Source organism: Hyaena hyaena, unplaced genomic scaffold (genome assembly GCF_003009895.1).
Source record: "Hyaena hyaena isolate Hyena2069 unplaced genomic scaffold, ASM300989v1 scaffold_47, whole genome shotgun sequence".
NCBI classification, from domain to species: Eukaryota; Metazoa; Chordata; class Mammalia; order Carnivora; family Hyaenidae; genus Hyaena; species Hyaena hyaena.
The window spans coordinates 3,824,002-3,846,615 of NW_024080679.1; the positions used below are offsets into that span (position 1 = coordinate 3,824,002).

The 22,614-nt window shown below is 42.6% G+C and overlaps 1 pseudogene; it reads right to left on the reverse strand.

Moving 5' to 3' along the window:
* Positions 1 to 1,084: 1,084 nt before the first annotated feature.
* On the reverse strand, positions 1,085 to 19,683 carry LOC120230795 (annotated as a pseudogene).
* Positions 19,684 to 22,614: the final 2,931 nt, after the last annotated feature.

Below are 22,614 nucleotides of genomic sequence, written 5' to 3' on the forward strand. Positions count from 1 at the left end.
TCACTCTCTCCTAGAAATAAATAAAAAATATTAAAAAAAAAAACATTTAATTGTTAATTACAGTGTTTAGTATAAGCTTTGTGTGGATGCTCATGATCAGATTAAGGAATTTCACTTCCTGGATGGCTCAAAGCTTTCTTTTTAACCATAAATGGATGCTGAACTTAAGCAAAAACCTTCCTACACCCGTTGAGGTGATTATGTAAATATTTTTTCTCCTCTGTTCAGTTAATATAAAGACCTCCAATGGATGATTTTTTAAAAATTTTTTTAACATTTATTTATTTTTGAAAGAGAGAGAGAGCAAGTGAGGAAGGGGCAGAGAGAGAGGGAGACACAGAATTCAAAGCAGATTCCAGGTGCTGAGCTGTCTGCACAGAGCCCAATGTGGGGCTCGAACCCACAAGTGGTGAGATCATGACCTGAGCTAAAATCGGATGCTTAACCGACTGAGCCACCCAGGCGCCCCTCCAATGGATGATTTTTGACTGTTAAACACATCTTTTTCCTGGGCAGAAAGTTGATCGTTATGTATATTGACCTTTTGCATATTGCTGGACTCTGTAAATATTTTGTATAGGATTTTTACATCTAACGTTCATGAGTGAAATTAGCCTGGAATTATCCTTTCTCATAATGTCCTGTTAAATGTTAATATCAAGCTCATAAAGTGAGGTGGCAAGTGTCCTCTCCCCCAGCATAAATAATTTATGGTAAACATTCTACTGTCACACTAGTGGACTAAAGCGGTCACTTGGCAGTACTGCATGGGGGGGCCAGGTGTGCACTGAAAATACAGCGTGTGAAGATAGGTTGCTAAGGAGGAGACATGATGCAATAGCCTTGGTCAGCTAAGCTACGTTGGGCAGGAACAAACTAGGCCAGGCCAGGAACCCTTAGTTCTCTTTTGGGCAGACCATACGTGGTTTCTGATCCTTCCCCATGCTTCCTCATTCATGATCTTGCTGGGGAGAGGGAGTTATGAGCAGGCAAGAAGCTCTCTGGCTGCCAGATGGATGCTACCAGCTGAACATGGGTCCCTAGTCTAGTCTTTGGCTGGGAAGGCATCCAAGGACTTGGACCTTCATTGCAGAATCTTCAGACTGGTTGGGAAGAGGGATGTGGCCTTGCCCTTGGGCTGCCCTCCCTCTGTGACATCCAAGAGTTGCTGCATGTAGCAGAAGGTGCAAGCGGCATGTGGCCTATGGTCTGCATGTCAAAGAGGAGCCAATAAAGAGCTTCCTTCATGATGCACTTGACCCCATAGAAGTGCATATAGTAGGAAATGGAGTATGTCCCATCATGAGTTGCCTTCACTATCAAACAAACAATAAAGTCCTGTGGGTTCATGTTGTACAAGTCAAAGGTGATGCAGGCCACTTTGATCTTATGGGCGAGTGAAAATTAGTACCTAGTCCCCTGCAACAAGACAAGCAAGTGGTTGGCATCTCTCAAGGACTTTCCTAGGCTCTCAGTGTTTCCCCCCTGCATGGGGGACCCCACCTGGTCTGATGGGACTGCCAGTTTTGCAGCTTCCGGAGGTCCACGAACACTGTCTTGTCTTCCAGGGCTTGGAAACACCCCCCTGTCTTTACGGTTGTGCCTTCTTCCTCCAGCACCAAGAGGGCTTGTCTGCCAGCATCAGGGTGTCCCTGACCTGGAAGGAGACCTTCCAGATTGTGTCACAATGTCCTTCTGCATGCTCTGGTTGGCACTGCTGACCCTGAAGGGCTCCAGACTGGGCTCCAGCAGCAGCTACACGGTCCCCACTGATGTGTCACTGTCACACACCTGCAGAGGGACTTGCAGTAGAAAAGTCTGAGGAATTTCATGGCATATTCCAACCTCATCAACCAGACAGGCTGGGCCACTCCCTACAGCCTCCTAACCTCCCCACCACGCTGCTTTTGGGAAGTGCTTCCTCTTATTATTGTCTGGAAGAGATTGTGTACGCCTGGATGAGGAGGGAAAAAAAGAACATATTAAGTAGGGTTCCATTTATCAATATTTTTAAAATGGGTAAAAATAAGCTATCCTGTCTAGTAATGAATACATAGCTGAAAAAGCTGTAAAGAGAGACAAGAAAATGTCCATCACAAGTGTCAGAATGGTGACCGTGTCTTTTAAGGGAGTGAGGAATTATCATCTAGGATGGGTAGACAGAAACCTCTCCAGTGTTATCTGTGTTATGGACCTGGGAGGTGGTTATGCAGAACTTTGCTTTCAAATTCTTTAGACCAGGGATAATAAGTCTCCTTCAAGCCATAGTCATTCAGCAATGACCTACGGGCCAAAGGCAGCCTGCTGCCTGTTTTTATAATAAAATTTATTGGAACACAACCACATTCGTTACTTGCTTTAGTGCTTGCAAACAGACCAGAGAAGTTCTGGCAGAGACTGTATGTCCTGCAAAGCAAGAAATATTTACTACCTGGCCCAGAGGAATTCATAAAACATGAGCATAGTTTCAACCAGAGGTAGTTTTAACCTTATATAGAAATTGTAGGCACTCTTCTGTATGGATGGCATATTTCACAGGTTTTTAAGGGAACAGAAAAAGAGAAGAAAAATGAATGGGATTAGTTCCTAATATGGTTAATATTTATTCATTAGTTTTTATAATCTTTGTTTTGAAGACCTACTCTGAGAATATGATTCAAGGATTATTTGGTGTCATTAACTAAAATCCATTTATGATAGTTCATGTGAAGGGAGATATAAAGAAATGACCCCCAGGAACCCAACTGAGCTTTGAGATTGGGAATACCAACTCCAGGCAGTTTCTCTCTCTCTCTCCCTCTCCCTCTCCCTCCCTCCCTCCATCCTTACTTCCCTCCCTTCCTTCCTCTCTCCCTCCCTCTCTCTTGGTCACCACCCCCCCACACACCCCCAAAAACACACCCCCACCCCCCACCCCCGGCCTCTCATCTTTGCTACTGTCTCCAAGTGGTGATTTAATCCCATGATTTGTTGGCATTCTAGCTGATCCTTTGTGGATTATTTGCTCATTCCCTATGTCCAAATTCAGAAGAGACAATCTTCTTGCCCAACTCCAAATTCTTGGGGTAAGTGGAATGCCTTCCAATTTAGGTTATGTTCACCTGTGTCCAGTTCACAAGGGTCCGAATTGCAGTAATGGGCAGGTAGGGATAGCTTGTCTGGCCCGTGGGAACGGAAGTGTTTCTAAGAAGGGATTGTAGGTGTGAAGCAACGGTTTCACACATGTAACAAAATAAGAAAGGAACAGGGATGGGCATTTCACAGGGGGCAATAAACAGTAGGGTGATAGATGTTGAAAGGTATTGCAGGATCCCATTAAAGTGTGTACAAGTATTAATTTGCACCTGGTATTGAGAGTATTTATAAATACTTTAAGCCCTTGAGATAGAAGGCTAGATTTGGGGGCAGGGTGGAAGAAAATAGTAGAATCTTCAACAACAACAACAAAAAAATAAAAATTAAAAAAACAGCTGAAGAGGAAAAGCAAAAGCTACCTGAGCTGTTGAAGAAAAGTCTTTGAAGAAGATTGATTTGCAAATGAGCACAGGGGAGTATACACACTTAAATGGTTCTTACATCAAAATAGTAGTACTCCATCCAGATGGCCAACAGACACATGAAACAATGCTCTGCGTCCCTCATCATCAGGAAAATATAAATCAAAACCACACTGAGATATCACCTCATGCTGGTCAGAGTGGCTAAAATGAACAAATCAGGAGACTCTAGATGCTGGCGAGGATGTGGAGAAACGGGCACCCTCCTACACTGTTGGTGGGAATGTAAACTGGTGCAGCCCCTCCAGAAAACAGTGTGGAGGTTCCTCAAAAAATTAACAATAGAACTCCCCTAGGACCCAGCAATAGCATTGCTAGGAATTTACCCAAGGGATACAGGAGTGCTGATGCATAGGAGCACAGGAACCCCAAAGTTCATAGCAGCACTCTCAACAATAGCCAAAACATGGAAAGAGCCTAAGTGTCCATCAACAGACAAATGGATCAAGAAGATGTGGTTTATCTATACCATGGGATACTACATGGCAATGAGAAACAATGAAATCTGGCCATGTGTAGCAACGTGGATGGAATTTGAGGGTGTTATGCTGAGCGAAATAAGTCAGGCAGAGAAGGACAAATACCATATGTTTGCACATATAGGTGGATTAGGAGGAACTTAACAGAGGACCATGGGGGAGAAGAAGGTGGAAAATAGTTGTGGAGAGGGAGGGAGGCAAATCATGAGAGACTCTTGAATACTGATAACAAACTGAGGGCTGTTGGGGGTGGGGGGGAGGGGAAGTGGCGTGATGGGCATGGAAGAAGACACTTGTGGGGATGAGCACTGGGTGTTATATAAACCAACTTGACAATAAACTATTTAAGAAAAAAAAGAAATAAAAGGTTACAGATATAAAAAACAAATAGTAGTCCTCGGGAGAGTGCGTTTGTGATTAACATGGTGGAAGTCAGAATTCTGGAACTCTTACAGCAGCACTCATGCTGGGCTCTTTACACATGCAAAACAGAAGTCGGCTAATCCACCTAGTACTTAGAGATGCAAATGAAACTAACTGGAACTGTAGCCCTTCGCAGTGGGGTGGATTTGATGCCCTTTTCCTAACCTCCTCGAGCCCACAATCTGCAGCAGGGTTTAATGGGTCCTTTGCTGACTCTGCCATGACTCCCCAGGTGAGAACAGAAGCAACCTGACAGTAAATTGGGGGGGGGGGGGTAGAGTCTATTTCGTAGGCAGTTTTGTAGGTTTCCATTTCCCGCCATTAGATATCTATGGCATTGGACCCCACTTTGGATAAACTTTAAAATACAGGATTGTGAGAAGGGAGATGGTTCATTTTCAGAAATACCAAATAAAAGTTGTGGTGTCTAGTTAACAGTTTACAACCTACTGGAAATATATATGACCCCGCTCCCCCTCCCCACCAACAATGGAGCCCCAAACCCTTAGACACTTCACTACCTGGGTCTTCTTCCCTCTTTGTTTGGCGGGCTTATTGTCACAGGCTTTGCAATGAGCATGCGCCAAAGAACAAAGAGAGGAGGGACTGAAAGTCTGTGCATCACCTCAGGGAATGTACATTTGTTCCAATCAGACTACTTTTTGCTTTCCGTGGGCATAGGTGAAGGCTGGGTAAGGCTGTAACCTCTGTAGTACTCAGCCAATGAGGACCCAGGGGAGGGATTTGCATGCTTGGAGATAAATTGTCTGCTGTAACTGCCCCAAGCGAGCCTGTCCGTCAGACACCCACTCTTACAAGAATGTTGATTAAAGCTTCTCTTCAATGTGCCCCATATCCTTCCTTTCATTGGGCCGGTAGGCTTATTTCTCACAGGATCCATGTCCGGGAATGGAATGCCTCCTTAAAATGTTTGACCATTTCTGAAGGGTTTGGACATACAGATTGTGAATTGCTTTCCAAAGGCTTGGAGCAAGTCATACTGTCCCTGGCAGTGAAGAGGGTTCCTGTTTCTCAGTATTCTTGCTGGTACTGGAGATGAATTTCTATAAGCCGGCAAGCAAAAATAACGACTTTGTTTTAATTTGTGCTGAATTCCTCTTGACAAGAGATCTAGGTAGGTAGGTACGTAGATAAATAAGGTTCTAAACTTTAAAAGGTGAAAAATTTCCACAACTGAGTGCAGTCAAAAGAATATGCTGCAGTAACCCCATCCCAAAAAAGCCCCAAAGGAGTTTCAACAGTGCCGTGAGCAAGAATAGTATTGCTGAAATAACAAGTTTCATGGACTATTTATTCAGGCAGATAACTTCTCATGTTCATGTTTTAAGAAAGGAAGAAAACATGTTTTTAATTGGATTAAAAGGAGTCCTAAATGAGAAAATATATGCAAAAAATTTGGCACATAACAGATCAGAATGGTATTGTGTGCTTTTAAAAAGTCAGGTAATTTTGGGGCATCTGGGTGGCTCAGTCAGTTAAGCATCTGAATTTGGTTCAGGTCATGATCTTACAGTTTGTGAGTTTGAGCGTCAGGATCTGTGTTGATGGCTCAGAGCCTGGAGCCTGCTTTGGATTCCGTGTCTCCCTCTCTCTGTCCCTCCCCACTGGCACATACACTCGCTCTCTTGCTCTCTCTCAAAAATAGATAAACATTAAAAAAAATAAATAAGTCAGGTAATTCTAAAGACATATTTCAAGTATATCGCATATTAGCAAATATGGAAAGTATAATAAAGGTCAAGTTCAGGAAGTGATAGTTATGAAAAATACTCATAACCCTTCAACCCCCCAACTGAGCAAGTTTATTGCCATCATGGGGAAACACAGACTCTGTATGTGCTCTAACAGGATCTACCATGAGTGTTTACAAAAATAACCACATTCATTCAAACAAGTTGGTCCACTTACTGACCACATATCATTTTTAGATATCGCTCACAAAAATCTGGAAAGTCCTAGAACAGTCCATAACCATCATACCAAAAATGCTGTTTACCACTATGTTTAGCAGAACAGAACAGGGCACTGAATAGCAAGATAGCTTTACAAGTAGATACACTTACCAAGGCAAATTAGTAGTAGGTACAGAATAAGAATTGTTGAAATGTACAGATCCTGAGGTAATTCCAAACTAAAAAATTGCTTCATGTCCAAGGGCAGTTTTTTTTAAATTATTTTTAAATAATGATAGATTCACAAGAGGTTACAGGAAAAACAAAAACAAAAAAACCAAAACACAACACTGGGAAGTCCAACGACATTTGTCCAGTCTCTTCCAGTTGGTAACATCTAAAGTACAATATCAAAACCAGGAAATGGACACTGATGCAATCCACGGTGCCTATTCAGATGTTACCAATTTTTTTTTTAATGTTTTATTTATTTCTAGGAGAGAGAGAGAGCGTGAGCAGGGGAGGGTCAGAGAGAGAGGGAGTCACAGACTGAAACAGGCTCCAGGCTCTGAGCTGGCAGTCAGCACAGAGCCCGACGCGGGGCTCGAACCAACGAACCGCGAGATTATGACCTAAGCGAAAGTCGGACGCTTAACCGACTAAGCCACCCAGGCGCCCCTCAGATGTTGCCAATTTTATAAGCACTCGTGTGTGTGTGTGTGTGTGTGTGTGTGTGTGTCTATGTAATTTTATCACAGGTGTAGCTTCATGTAACCACCAGTACAATTAAGCTACAGACCTGTTTCATCGCCACGCGGCTGCCTCATGTTTCCCTTTTATATTCTCCCAGCCCCTATCCCTAACCCCCTGGCAATCACTAGTATGTTCTTATCTATAATTTTGTTCTTTCAACAATGTTCTAATGAAATGAAAATGAAATCATACAGTACATAAGCTTTGAGATTGTCTTTTATCATTCAGACTAATTCCCATGATCTGAGTTGCAGTGGGTTATCAACAGTTCATTCCTTATTATTGCTGGGTAGCCTTCAGTGATATGGATGGCCCACTGTTTATGCAACCCACTGACGGGCGTCTGGGCTATTTCTAGTCTGGGGCTTTCATGAATAAAACTGCTACATGCACTAGTGTACTGGTTTTGCATGAACTTAAGTCTTTATTTCTTAGGACAAATGTCAAAGGGTGCAATTGCCGGGATGTGTGGTGAGTGCATGTTTAGTTTTTTTTCAGAAACTGACAAAGAATTTTCCAGCGTGGCCAAACCATTTTACATTCCTATCCAACGATTCTATATCCTTGCCAGCATTTTGTGTTATCAGTATTTTTTATTTTAGTGATTCTGAGAAGCTTGTCACAGTCTCTCACTGTGGTTTTAATTTCCATCGCCATCACAGCTAATAATGTCCAACATCATTGTGTGTGCTTTATCTTCGTACATACTTTCCAGTGAAATGTCTGCTTATCTTCTAATTGGATTGTTTGGGTTTTTAAACAGTTTGTCATTTTGCCTACGCTTTCCAGCGAAATATCTGTTTATTTTCTAATCGGATTACTGGGTTTTTAAACAATTTGTCATTTGCATATGCTTTCCAGTGAAATATCTGTTTATTTTCTAATCGGGTTGTTTGGATTTTTTGAGAACTTCCCATCTATTCTGGACACCGGTCCTTTGTCAGATACATATGTGGTTGCAAACATTTTCTGCCATTCCATAGTTTGCTTTCTTACCCTCTTTCACAAAGCAAAAATTCTGAATTTTGGTAAGGTCCAGGTTATCCATTTTTCCTTTTATGGATTGGCTCTCGATGTCAACTCTAAAAACACTACACCTAGTGTTAGATTCAACAGACCTCCTGTGCGTTTTTTCCCCCCTAATACTTTTTAGATTTACACTGTACATTTAAGTTCAAACGTTAAGTTCAAATGTTCCTTAGCACCACATACCAAGTCCACCACTGCCCAGCTGGCCACCTGTGCAGCCACACATCCTTCATCCCTGGTATTGAAACATTGCCATCTGCGAAACAGATGGAGAGGCAGGTGTGCTGAGCGCTGCTGGCTCCTGGGGTGGGTAACCGACTATGTGCTTACAGATCGAAAAGTCACCTGAAATGAATAGTCGTTACTTCAAAGTTCTAAACATGAGAGTCTGCCCAGGGTTCTCTGAGAGAATTTTTGCTTTTGAACTTGATCCTCTTGCAATAGGAAGTAAGAACACTTGGAGTTGGAGAGCTTGCAAAATAAGAGAATGTTAGAGAATGGGGTATACACTTCCCCTCTAGTCTACCAAAATGAACCAAATTTCAACTACAAAGGAAAGCATGAGGGCCTTTGCAAGTGTGACTCAGGAATCCATCTATTTTTATAGCTATTTTTTAAAATTTATTTATTTTGAGAGAGAGAGAGAGAGAGAGCGTGTGTGCACATACATGTGAAGGGGAGAAGCAGAGAGAGAGAGAACATGTGTGTGCATGCATGTGCTACTAGTACAGAGCCCCACACGGGGCTTGATCCCATGAACCATGAGATCATTATCTGAACTGAAATCAAGAGTCGGTCGCTTAACCAACTGAGCCACCCAGGCTCCCCAGGAACCCCATCTATTCTGAAAACACTGGAATTATGAGAGGGCAGCAGAATTGATCTTCTTGCCAACAGTTGCATCAAAAATTAGTATAAAAAATTTAGTATGACTTGAGGACAGGCAAAGGGAAAATTATTATTGTTATTATTTCATTGGGGGGCGGGGCAGAGAGAGAGAGAGAGAGGTAGGGAGAGAAAGAGAGAATCCCAAGCAGGATCCACACTCAGCGAGGAGCCAGATGTGGGGTTTGATCCCACAACCTCAGGATCATGACCTGAGCCAAAATCAAGAGTCGGACACTCAACTGACCTAGCCACCCAGGTGCCCTGAAAATTATTATTTTTGACTGAAATATTCTTGAGAACAAACATGGCACCAGACTCCAGCAGATGGTCCTCTGACAAGTTAGTGGTTGGAAGAAGACATCGCCACTTTCTCATCTACCGCAGGCACTCCTTGGTGATGCCACAGGGCATCAGGCTTGAGCACAAGCGCAAACACAGCAGCACCAGGCCACTGTGGCCGGCAGACCTCTCCCAGGGACAGAAGCCACCCTCCCCCAACCTGGGTAGGGGGAGGGCCTCGTGTCCATCCGTGGTCTGCCTGGGAGTCAACCGACGAAACCATACAAGTGGAGATTTCTAAAAGAATTTCATTGAGACAACTCTGTACCATCTTCTTGAGAGTGAAGGGGTAAACAAGCAGAATTATACAAGCATTGCTCTTCATTCATTCATGTGGTCATTCGCTGACTCATTCATTTATTCAGCAGGCGCATCCTCTGCACCTCCTTGAACCGTTGCTATTCTGGGCACTGGGTTTAAGGTGATGAATAAGGCAGATTGGGTCCCAGGCCACAGAAAGCTTTGTCCAGAGGAGGGCTGACAGTGGAAATAGAATGTGAGCCAGAAACATGACACATGTTATTTATTTTATTTTATTATTTTATTTTACTTTTTTTTTGAGAGAGAGAGTATGTGAGTGTGGGGGAGGGGCAGAGGGAGAATCTTCTTTTTTTAAATATTTATTTATTTTTAAAATTTACATCCAAGTTAGTTAGCATCTAGTGTAACAATGATTTCAGGAGTAGATTCCTTAATGCCTCTCACCCTTTAGCCCCTCCCCCTCCCACCACCCCTCCATCAACCCTCTGTTTGTTCTCCATATTTAAGAGTCTCTCATGTTTTTGTCTCCCTCCCTGTTTCTAAATTATTTTTGCTTCCCTTCCCTTATGTTCATTTCTTTTGTATCTTAAAGTCCTCAAATGAGTGAAGTCATATGATATTTGTCTTTCTCTGACCAACTAATTTCGCCTAGCATAACATCCGAGAGAGAGAGAGAGAGAGAGAGAGAGAGAATCTTAAGCAGCCTCCACGCTCAGTGCAGAGCCTGACACAGGGCTCAGTCCCACGATCCTAGGATCATGACCTGAGCTAAAATCAAGAGTCAGGCACTCAACCAACTGAGCCACCTAGGTGCCCCTGTAATGTAAAATTTTCTAGGGTGCCTGGGTGGCTCAGTTGGTTAGGCGTCAGACGTCAACCTAGGTCATGATCTTGTCATTACAAGTTTAAGCCCTACATCAGGCTCTGTGCTGACAGCTCAGAGCCTGGGGCCTGTTTCAGATTCTGTGTGTGTGTCTCTCTCTCTGCCCCTTCCCCACTCACACTCTGTCTCTCTCTCAAAAATAAATAAACATTAAAAAAAACTTAAAATTTTTTTTATTTTCTACTAGCTGCATTTTTAAAAACTGTTTATTTATTTTTCAAAGAGAGAGAGCACACACAAGCAACGGAGGGGTAGAGAGAAAGGGACCAAGGATCCAAAGCGGGCTCTGTGCTGACCCCCAATGTAGGATTCGAATTTACAAATAGCAAGATCATGTCCCGAGCCCAAGTTGGATGCTCAACCAACTGAGCCACACAGGTGCCCCTCTAACAGCCACATTTTAAAAAGTAAAAAGAGGGGTACCCAAATGGCTCAGTTGCTTGAGTGTACAACTCTGGATTTTGGCTCAGGTCATCATCTCACAATTTGTGGGTTCAAGCCCTGCATCGGGCTCTACACTGATGGTGTGGATTCCCTCTTTCCCTCTCTCTGCCCCTCCCCCATTTGTTCTCTCTCTCTCAAAATAAATAAACTTGAAAAAAGAAAAAGGAACAGGAGAAATTGGTTATAATTATATTTTATTTAGCCCAACATCCAAGAGTTTATTAATATAAAATTATTGATAAGATATTTTACTTGCCTTTTCTTTTGCATCTTTTCTTCACTATCTGGTGTCTATTTTATAGCCACATCATATCTCAGGTTAGACTAGGTAGATTTCAAGTGCTCACACATGGCTTGTGGCTTCTATCTAGAACAGTGCAGCTCTAGAAGAAAGAGTTCCAGGTGCCACAACTTACACCATGTCCAAAGAAACCTATTTTATTTTATTTACTTATTTATTTACTTAAATTCTATTTATTTATTTTGGGAGAGACAGAGATAGCACGAGTGGGGGAAGCACAGAGAGACAGAGGGACCGAGAATCCCAAGCAGGCTCCACACTCTCAGCACGGAGCCTGACATGGGGCTCAAACTCACAAAACCATGAGATCATGACCTGAGCCGAAACCGAGTCAGACGCTTGACTGACTGAGCCATCCAGGTGCCCCAAGAAGCTTAGTTTTAAAAGACATGTTTATATGCATATCCACAAGAGAATACATAGTGGCGTATATTCATACATTTTTATTTTTATTTTTTAAAATTTTTTTAATGTTTTTTCTTAAATTTATTTCTAGGAGAGAGAGAGACAGCATGAGCAGGGGAGGGTCAGAGAGAGGGAGTGACGAACTCTGAAACAGGCTCCAGGCTCTGAGCTGGCAGTCAGCACAGAGCCCGACGCGGGGCTCGAACCCACGAACTGTGAGATCATGACCTAAGCGAAAGTCGGACGCTTAACCTACTAAGCCACCCAGGAGCCCCTATTCATACATTTTTAAATAGCAGTGAAAATTAAGGAACTAAAGCTTCATGTATCAACTGATAGACCCCTCCGTGTTGAATAAAAAGAACAGTTGCAGTAAAATGCATATTCTATTCTATTTACATTCAAAATACACAATTTAAATAATATATCATTTAGAAATATATGCAGATATATTAAAAATATAATACAAAGAAATGCCTGGGAATGTTACGTTCCAAATTAAGAGTAAGCTAAAGAAATAGGAATAGTAGCAATATTTTATTATATCAGCTGAGTGATGGCCGCCCCTGTATTTGCTTTAGCTCCGTTCACTCTGTATGAATGTCTTAAATGATTCATGGCAAAGTTTTTTAGGAATGTGAAAAAAATACCTTATTTTGATATTACTATTACTATTGTTATTTTGATAATTGCTTATAAAGCTAATTGAGCTAAGAACTCCAGGAGGAAAGCTACAAGAAATAAAAGAAGGGTAGAGATAAGAAGCTTATACATAAAAAAAGTCTAAGTGTATGTCCTCAAAGTGTTTAAGAGCCAGACTTGAACCTGCAGCTCCTTCTACCCATCACTTAAGAAACGACTGACACTTTGTGGAATCCTTCCCTTAAGAAAGCTTAGAACAGAGTGGCGAGGAAGGCAGTATCTGCCATTTCCCCCTCTGGACAGCAGACCGAGTGGAGAGAGGAGGCTACAGGCCGTACTCAGTAAGGCGGGTCTTTAAACCAGCTTGTCAAAAACCACATCTGATTACTCAGCCTCCACTGTGGCCTGTCGTGCCACATGGAATGCAAACTCCAACCAGATAAGGCCTTGGTCGTTCACCTTCAACTCAGCCATGACGTGAAATTGAAAGGTCACATGTGGAAAAGCTTGCTCTAAACACAAGGCTTATCTGCTTCATAAGATGGTCAAACTACAGACTTAGGGGATTCATTCTAAGATGGGAATTCTGTAACTGTAGCCGTTGAGCCTGTGAAAAACTCAGCTGAGCTGTTGAGTCTATCCTTGGGTAGAGACCAAAGGCCAAGGCTGCCAAAGTTTAACCAGAGAGCTGAGGTCACTGACTTGAGTCGGCTATTAGTATGTGGATCTGACTCTTTACCAATTGGCAACAGAAGAAGTGAAAGCAAGGCATTTGCCACTTGAGGAATTTTATTTCTCTGTATGAATTATAATTACGTAGTACATTTTCCAATATATTCAAAATTATTTTTGAGAGAACCTATGAGCAAGTAAGCTGACTTTTGTTCCTCTGTCGTTCCTTCCCTTCCGTCTCCTCATTTTATTATTTTTTTTTGATGGTGAAATTAGTTAGGATACCAGGTCCACTGCTATAATAGAGAAGGCCCCAATAATGCTGGCCTACGTAAGATAGAGGTTTATTTCTCCGACACGCAAAGTCTAAGCTAGTAAGGCAGTCCTCACCATACGAGGGGTCACTTTCTTGCCTAGATTCCTCTGTAATCTTCGACGTGTGATGGTTACTTGTCTCACAATCCAACCTGACTGCTCTTGACCCCACTGAGTCATCTGTATTCCATTCTGCAGAAAGAATGAAAGGTGCACGGCCTGGACGTCAGGACTATCTGTGGTGGATAGAATACTGGCCCTCAAGGATACTCATGTTCCAATCCCTACAACCTGTGAAATAGCAAATGGGACTTTGCAGATGTGAGTAAGTTAAGGATCTTGGTGTGGGGGTACAATTTCTTAACTTGAATTTATCAATGGTAAGATAAGCTCACTGGGCCATTTTTGTCAAAAGGAAGGACACACTTTTCCCCAAAGTGGCAGTGGTAGGAAACCAAATGATGAAAACAGAAGTTATTTCAAAGAAAGGAAGATGGAAATAGTAATACTAATTTTGCTCAATTATGTTGGTATATTGATTTTGATTTTGTAGGCATCATTGATGGCAAAATGCTAAAACTATGATGTGTTATTTATAGAAATGGAGGTCTGACGAGCTTATGGAGCCACCCAAACTTAAGCAACACTTATATACAAAATATGAACAGTTCAAAACCAAATGATCCTGTTAAGGAAGGAGTCATGAATTTAAAAGCTGATGGAAGTAGCTTTTCAATATTTCACCTACAAGCATTGGTACTTTGAAGGTATCTTATGAAGCAGCACTTTGGCTTACTTGGGTTAAAAAGTACACTAGCAGAAGACCGAGTCAAAGAGGGTTTGCTTGGAAATGGGTGAATCTGTGACAAAGAAAATAACTCCAACACTGTTTTTCTAGGATACTATAGCTCAATGTATTCAGGAACTGACTTATCGTAGACTAAGTCAACAAATAAAGCTAGTATTTTTTTTTAAGTTTATTTATTTATTTTGAGAGAGAGAACAAGTGACTGTGAGCAGGGGTGGGGCAAAGAGATGGGGAGAGAGAATCCCAGGCAGGCTCCACACCATTAGCACAGAGCCAGACTGGAGGGTTGATCTCACAACCATGAGATCATGACTTGAGCTGAGACTAAGAGTCTGATGCTTAACCAACTGAGCCACTGTGCTCTCTGAAAAGCTTGTGTTTTCATTGTAGCTTGAAAAGTGAACAGATATTGGGACGCCTGGGTGGCTCAGTTGGTTAAGCGTCTGAATTCGGCTCAGGTCATGATCTCAAAGTCTGTGAGTTCGAGCCCCATGTCAGGCTCTGTGCTGACAGCTCAGATCCTGGAGCCTGCTTTGGATTCTGTGTGTGTGTCTCTCTCTCTCTCTGCCCCACCCCGCCCCTACTCACACTCTGTCTCTCAAAAGAAAAACATAAAAAATTTTTAAAAAAGAAAAAAAAAGGAGAAATGAACAGATATCGCTAATGACAATGTTTGAAGTATATTTTGAACATGATGGTAAAGGAAGAATTATTTCTTTCCGGTTCATTGGCTACAGACACTAGTAGCTCTGAACTATATGAACCTCTGAGGGATTATATTGGCAATTAGATGGAGCTTGGAGTTTAAGATTTATGTAGGAATGTGTTTTGATGGTGTAGCTATAATGACTGGGAAGTTTCCTGGAGTAGTTTTACAGATAAAGGGGCTTTACCCTAGAATGTAAATAAATCGACATACTGCTTCCTTCGTCAAAAAAGTCTTTCTACAAAAAAGCCAAAATGGTCAGGTAAACAAAACGGTGTATCTAGTTTCGTAGTGAAAATTATTAATTAAATAAGATACGATATGTTAAAACTGAGATTATTCTTTTTATTAAGGATGTAAAAGCTGATTATAGATGACTATTACTGCATGCTCAAGTACGATATTTATCAAGGGGAGGAGCTATATCAAGAATCTTTGAGTTGAGAAACAAATTCTATACCTTTGCAAGATGTGTAACCAGTGTGGTCCTAAATTTTTAAAGAATGAATTGGAGCAGGGAAGCCTGGGTGGCTTGGTCTGTTAAGTGTCTGACTCTTGATTTCAGCTCAGGTCATGATCTCCCGATTCGTGAGTTTGTGCTCTGAGTGGGGCTCTGTGCTTACAGTTTGGAGCCTGCTTGGGAAGCTCTCTGTCCCTCTCTCTTTGCCCTCCCCCCCACTTGCACCCACTCTCTCTCGAAATAAAAAAAAAAACAACAAAACTATAGAGATTCTCTATATTCTCCAAGTGTGCCTATTTACACACTTTCAAGGAGCAATTGTAATTCTTTTCCTATGTCACATTCTGATTTTATTTAAGATATTTTCTGTCTGACCCTAATGAGATTTTTGAGCTTGTGCTTTAGATGTCTTTGATTTTCCCACTTTTAATTTTTCTAGGAATTGATCTTTATTGTACTTTTAATTTTATTAAAAATATTTTGATGCTTTTATTTATTTTTGAGACAGAGAGAAAGCACGAGCCGGGACAGAGAGAGAGGGAGACGGGATCAGAAGCCAGCTCTGCACTGACAGTGGAGAACCCGACGCGGGGCTCGAACTCATAAACCGTGAGATCATGGCCTGAGCCCAGGTCATATGCTCAGCTGACTGAGCCACCCAGGAGCTCCTATATTGGACTTTTTAAAGTATTGGTCCAAAGCACATTGGAAGAAAGAAAACCAGCCCTTTATCCCAGACAGTTTGAGACACCCTGATTGTGGGCAGCTCTCAAGCCTGTTCTAATTTGGTTTATTTTCTTTCATGGTTCTTCCTTTTTTTTTTTTTTTTAATGTCCTTTATTTTTTTTATTTTGAGAGCCAGAGGCAGAGAGGGAGTGGGAAAGGGGCAGGGAGAGAGAGAGACACAGAATCGGAAGCAGGCTTCAGGCTCTGAGCTAGCTGTCAGCACAGAGCCCGATGCGGGGCTCAAACCCACGGACTGTGAGATCATGACATGAGCCGAAGTCGGGTGTTTAACCAACTGACCCACCCAGGCGTCCCTTTCATGGTTCTTCCTAATACCCAACACCTGTATATACTGATCCCTAATCAATAACTTGTTTATTGCCCACCTCTCTGACTAGAGTGAGGCTCGGCAAAGATAAGGACTTCCCGAATTCGCCATCATACCCCTGGATCTTGAACAGTGCCTGGAGTAGACGGTCTGTATGTGTTTTCCTGGAAAACTCAGCTGTCAGGCACAAGTGAGGCAGAGGGTTCTGGCTAACTAAAAGTTGCCAGGATTTTTTTCTGCATCCAGACAAAGTCTCCCCCTCAAATATTAGACATCTGTTACCAAATATTTTTTATTAATTAGTACTGTTAGTTCAGCTCTGTTTTAACACTTGCCCTGATATTCAGAGCCCTAGGAATGCTAATAATGAAAAATCACAACCGGGAAATACAGAAAGGGACCTGCACATAGCCACAAATGATTGAATAAGGGAAAATAATTGAATCAGGGAAGCACGGCTTCACTTAGAAATATTTACATGCAAAGATTTAAAATGTTTAAAAACCGTTTGTCACCAAAGGGGTCAGTTTTCGGTTATCCAGAGCAGTGAGCAGTATCAAATCTGTCATGCCCCACCGGTAAGCTCAATTAGAAAAGAGGTCACAAGGTGTCTCTGTCATATGAATTTACATTATGAAACATACCAAGATGATGAGACTTTTCAAACAAAACTTCATAGTATTCCCGTCAGAAATGATGTCACAGGGGAACCGGGGTGGCTCACAGTCGGTTAAGTGTCTGACTGTGCTCAGGTCATGATCTCACAACCATGAGTTCAAGGCCCGCGTTGGGCTCTGTGCTGACAACTCAGAGCCTGGAGCCTTCTTCAGATTCTGTGTCTCCCCCTCCTCTGCCCCTTCCCCATGTATGCTCTGTCTCAAAAATAAATAAACGCTTAAAAAAAATGTCCCAGAGCTGAGGTGAGAAAATCACAGGCTGACATGCTGAGTCCTGGCAGATAGTCTGGATGTGTAGATTCAGGCTCTGGCTGCAAGTTAGAATTCCTGGGTGAGCGGTTGCAAATCCTGATAGTTGGCCACACTCCACAATGAAATCAGGATTTTTAAGCTCCCCAGGTGATTCCAATGTGCAGTCAAGCCTGAATGCTACAGCACTGTTTCTCAAAACCCTACGGATCTTGTTAAATGCCAATTCCAGTTCAGTTGGTCTGGGGTGGGGGGCCTGAGCTCCCACCTGGTGGTGATGCTGCTGGTCTAGGGACCACACTTTGAGAAACAAGGCTCAAGGCAGTAGGTGGCATGCTATACCAAAGTGCAACTAATGAACAATTAGAAGGACAGCAGGTAAGACTTTAAAAAAACTTCTCAGACACCTTGTCTTTTGCAGTAAAATATACAGAACATAAAATTTATCATTTTGGGGATGCCTGGGTGAAAGCGTCCGACTTTCGCTTAGGTCATGATCTCGCGGTTCGTGGGTTGGAGCCCCGCATCGGGCTCTGTGCTGACTGCCAGCTCAGAGCCTGGAGCCTGTTTCAGTCTGTGACTCCCTCTCTCTCTGACCCTCCCCTGCTCACGCTGTCTCTCTCTCTCTCTCTCCTAGAAATAAAACATTAAAAAAATTATCATATTTATCATTTTTAAGAGTTTATTTATTTATTTTGAGAGAAAGAGAGCACACACACATAAGCAGGGGAGGGGCAGAGAAAGAGCGAGAGCGAGAGCGAGAGAGAGAGAGAGAGAGAGAGAGATTCCCAAGTAGGCTCTGTGCTGTCAGCGTAGAGCCCAACATGGGGCTCAAACTCATGAACCGAGAGATCATGACTTGAGCTGAAATCCCAAGTCAGACGTTCAACCAACTAAGCCACTCAGGTGCCCCTCATTTTTATTATTTTTAAGTGTACAGTTGAATGACATTAAGTACATTCACATTGTTGTGCAACTATCACACCATCCATCTCTAGAACTTTTTTTAAAAAATTTTTATGTCTTTATTTTGAGAGAGAGAGAGACAGAGAGTGAGCAGGGGAGGGGCAGAGAGAGGGGAGACACAGAATAATCTGAAAGCAGGCTCCAGGCTCTGAGCTGTCAGCACAGAGCCCGACGTAGGGCTCAAACTCACGAACCGTGAGATTATGACCTGAGCCGAAGTCGGACTCTTAACCCATTGAGCCACCCAGGTGCCCCTAGAACTTCTTCATCTTCCCAAATTGAAAATCTGTACCCACTAAACACTGACTTCCCATTTCCCCTCCCCCCCTTAGCCTCAGGCAACCGCCATTCCACTTTCTGTTTCTGTGAATTGGATACCACTGGGAACCTCTATAAACGGAATTATATAATATTTGTCATTTTGGGTTTTTTTTTAGTAAACTCAAACCCCAACATGGGGCTCAAACTCATGACCCTGAGATCAAGAGTCGCACACTGTACCAACTGAGCCAGCCAGGCGCCCCCAATAGCTGTCCTTTTGTGAACAATTTATTTCACTGATCATATCCTCAAGTTTCATCCATGTTGTAGCATGTGCCAGAATTGCCTTCCTTTTTAAGACTGAATGATAGTTTTTAGTAAATTTATGTCTGTTGGAAACCAACAGCAGTTTGGATTGCAGAAGAACATACCCAGAGCATGCCTCAGAGCAAAAGGAATCTATTACATTGGGCAAAAGTCACTCCCTTAAATGGGCTGTCCCTTGTAATATGAAGATGGCTCATCGCCAGGGGCCCTGACTTCTCATCCTCTTCCCATTGAATATTAATTGGGGGAATTCCTGGTCTGAAAGATATTATTAAGGACATAACTATGTTAGCAAGAAGTCAGCCACTTGCGTTATAATGACAAAGTTTGCAGCTGCTGAACTGGGTCCAGAAGGGTGAGGTCACTGAAGAGTCTTGGCTCACGTGCTACGAGGCGACCTCAAAATGACGGAGAACCTTTACAGAGTAATGCCTCCGTGACGGCTGTGCAAAGGCCTCTGGGGCTGGCTCTGGTAACCAGTTTTTCTGGTGGAGGTAATGCTTCCCTAGAAAAAGAAAGAAAAAAAAATCCCCCAAAGGAAATGAACGGTCAGTTCTTTGCAGGACTGAAATGAGAAAGGTTGACACCCAAAAATAAAACAATGTAAGAAAATTCCAAAGGAAATACTGTCTCCATTTAGAAATGCGAGAACTTCCAGCAAGCCAATCAGAATGAAACTGACAACAGTGGGGAGGTTCTTTTGTACCCGGAAGCTTACCCCCTGAAGGCCCAGAATAATCTTGGCTGTGATCTCTGCAACCTTTGGTTTATGCTTTCCTTGGAGGGTACATTTTGCCTTGGTGCTCTCTTTTGGTGTTTCACTGGCATTTGTGAACGGAGGCTTATCTAATAATTCCTGAATGGAAGGCATTTGTAGTCTTGATTCCAGAAACAGCCTGGTATTAGTGGAAAGATCTTAGAACTGAAAATTCCATAAGCCTAGGAGAGGGTCCTCCTCCGCCACTTACCGGCTTTGCACAGCTTATTTATTTTTACTGTTTTAGCTTCATTGATCTCATTGGTAAAACAACGCTAATGATACCTTCCACATAGGATTAGGATAAGGATTCATAAGACAGAGTTGGTAAAAGTGTCTGTTTATAGGGGGCACTCTATAAATATTGGTACCTACATCCTTTCTGTGTTTATAATCCAGGCACTGTTAGGTAGCAGGGATTCAAGGGTGAGCAAAACTAGACAATGACCCACCCTCAAAGAACTTAAAGTCTAGAGGGGAGGCGGGTCATAACCAAGCAACCGCCAATGTCCAGTTGAACCTCCTGGGTTAAGCTCTGTGGCAAAGGAAAGATACAGAATGCTGGCAGAATGAATTATGAGGGTGTGCATGTGACTGTCAGGAAGGCTTCTCTTGGAAGGGATGGCTCGCCTGGGATGTGAAGGATGAGCAGGCATTGGGCAGGACAAGGCTCTTCTCCAGATGGAGAGTCCCTGGCAAATAAGAAGGTTTGAGGGAAGACTGGACAGCTGGAGCCCACAGGAAGAAGCTGGGAAGGCAGTGGGGGAGACCCAGACTGCGGGGTAGTTCTTGGTCACACACAGGAGACTGGTCTTTATTCTGAGACGGGGGAAGTCACTGAGGGTGAGGAGGCCACTGCTGAAGGCTAACATTTCACTCTGGGAAAGTTCCCTGGTCCAGGAGGCACATGGTGGTAGACTGGGATGGTGGCGATGAAGATGGCGACATGGAGATGAATTGGAACACTTCTGGGCACGTAAAGCCCTAGGCACCACATGGTATTTGCTCTGTATATGTTTATAGAACAAATCAATGAATCAGTGGCATTTTTTGGACAGGATTGATGATTGGCCCAGATGCCAGTCTGAAGCACATGAAACCTGACGCGTGTGCATAATTTGACTATAAAAAGAGCAAAGTGCTGCCACACAGGTGAACCTTGAAAACATTCTGCTGAGTGCAAAGTGCAGAAGCCAGTCACGAAAGACTGTAAATTGCATGCTTCCATTTAGATGAAATGTTTGAAATATTAAGAATAGCAAAAACTGGGACATCTTGCTGGCTCAGTCACAGTGTTCAACTCTTGATCACAGGGTCATGAGTTTGAGTCCCACGTTGAGTGGAGAGATTACTTAAATAAATAAATAAGTAAAAACTTTTTAAAAAATGAAAAGGCCTTGGGGACCCACCTGGCTGGAGCTCTTTGCCTTTATCTGTGGCCACAATGGCTCCTCTAGAAAACAAAACAAAACAAAACAAAACAAAACAAAAAGAAGAAAAGAAATGATAGCAAAAACTACGGAGATGAAGTTGTCAGTGGCTGCCAGGGGCTGAGAGAAATGGGGGGGGGTTGAGGGGTTACAGCTAAAGGTTCAAGGTTTCTTCCTGAGGTGTTCTATAATTAAGGAGGTGGTTGAGTACTCTGAGTGTATCAAAACCCACAAAACCATACACTTTAAGTGGCTTGTAAATTATATGTCAATAAGGCTGTTACATATACATATACAGACACACACATATATATGTGAATGTAACTATGTGAATACTTATATGTGAATATATATTATATTTATATTTATTACAGGTTACATTTACAATTTATATATTTATATAATATAGTTATATTAATTTTATTAATATTTTTATACTTATTTTATTCATATCATATTTATACACAAATATACATGTTATATACACAAATATGTGAATATTTATATATGAATATATACTATGTATTTTATATATTCACATAAATATATTTATATTTGCACATAACATATATTCAAATAAATATACATTTATATATTCACATATACGTAAACTATATATACACAAACACATAAATATCCATGGGAGTGAGAGGGGGCAGAAGAAGGCCCAAAGTCATCAACATTGCTGCCTGTTGCCAGAACAGTCCAATGGGCATGAACTCCAAGGTGCTAAGGGTGGCACTTCCTCAGCCAGTGTCCTCAGGAGAAGAAAGCATCCCTGGTCCTTAGGGATGCTCCACTCTTGCCCTGGCTTCTGGCTCCTTCCAGAGCAAATGAAATGGCACCGTTTGCAGACCTCGAGGAAAGGAAGAGAGAGGCATTTAATAAGCCACCTTGCTGTTACCTGCTCTGCTCTATAGATCTGGAGTGAAGAACTGTCACATGACAGCAGGTATCACTGAGCACTGACTAAGGAGAGGACAGAAACTCCTACTCATCCTCTACGTCTCTATTTGGGTGTCACCTTCTCCAAGAAGACCTCTGTGACTTCCAAGCATGAGCCAGGACCACTCCTGCCTTCCAACTTGCCCACCCTCTTGAGGGCGCCCATCTACAGGGTTATATGTGCTTGCTTCTTTACCCATGTTCCCACTGAGCCATCACCTCCTTCAGGGCAGGCGTGGAGCTTATCTGCTACTTGTACCACCAGCTCAGCTCTAGGGGCTTGTGCATAGGATGTGCTCAGTGAGTTTTCAGGGAATAAATGAAACAGACGCAGCCCTGAGTCCATTCACAAAGAAGGTGAAAACCCAGCTGTCTAAGATGGTTCATGAAGTCTTAGTGCAGGAATGATTTTGCAGCCACAGCAGCCAAAACAAATTAGTTTGCGGGAAGTACTTGTGAGCCAGATCCTTGGGGAGCGAGAGAACATGAATCAGCGCGTGCAGATGACCTCATGCTTCCCCAGAGCAAGGATCACTTTCGCATTGCTCAAGCTTTGGGAATCTCTCTTCCTTCCAAAACAATCCCAGGTTGTAATGTAACACAGGTGACACTTGACTGGACTGACCAACTTCTCATCTCCCCCCCGTGGGGAAGGAGCAATAATCCACCA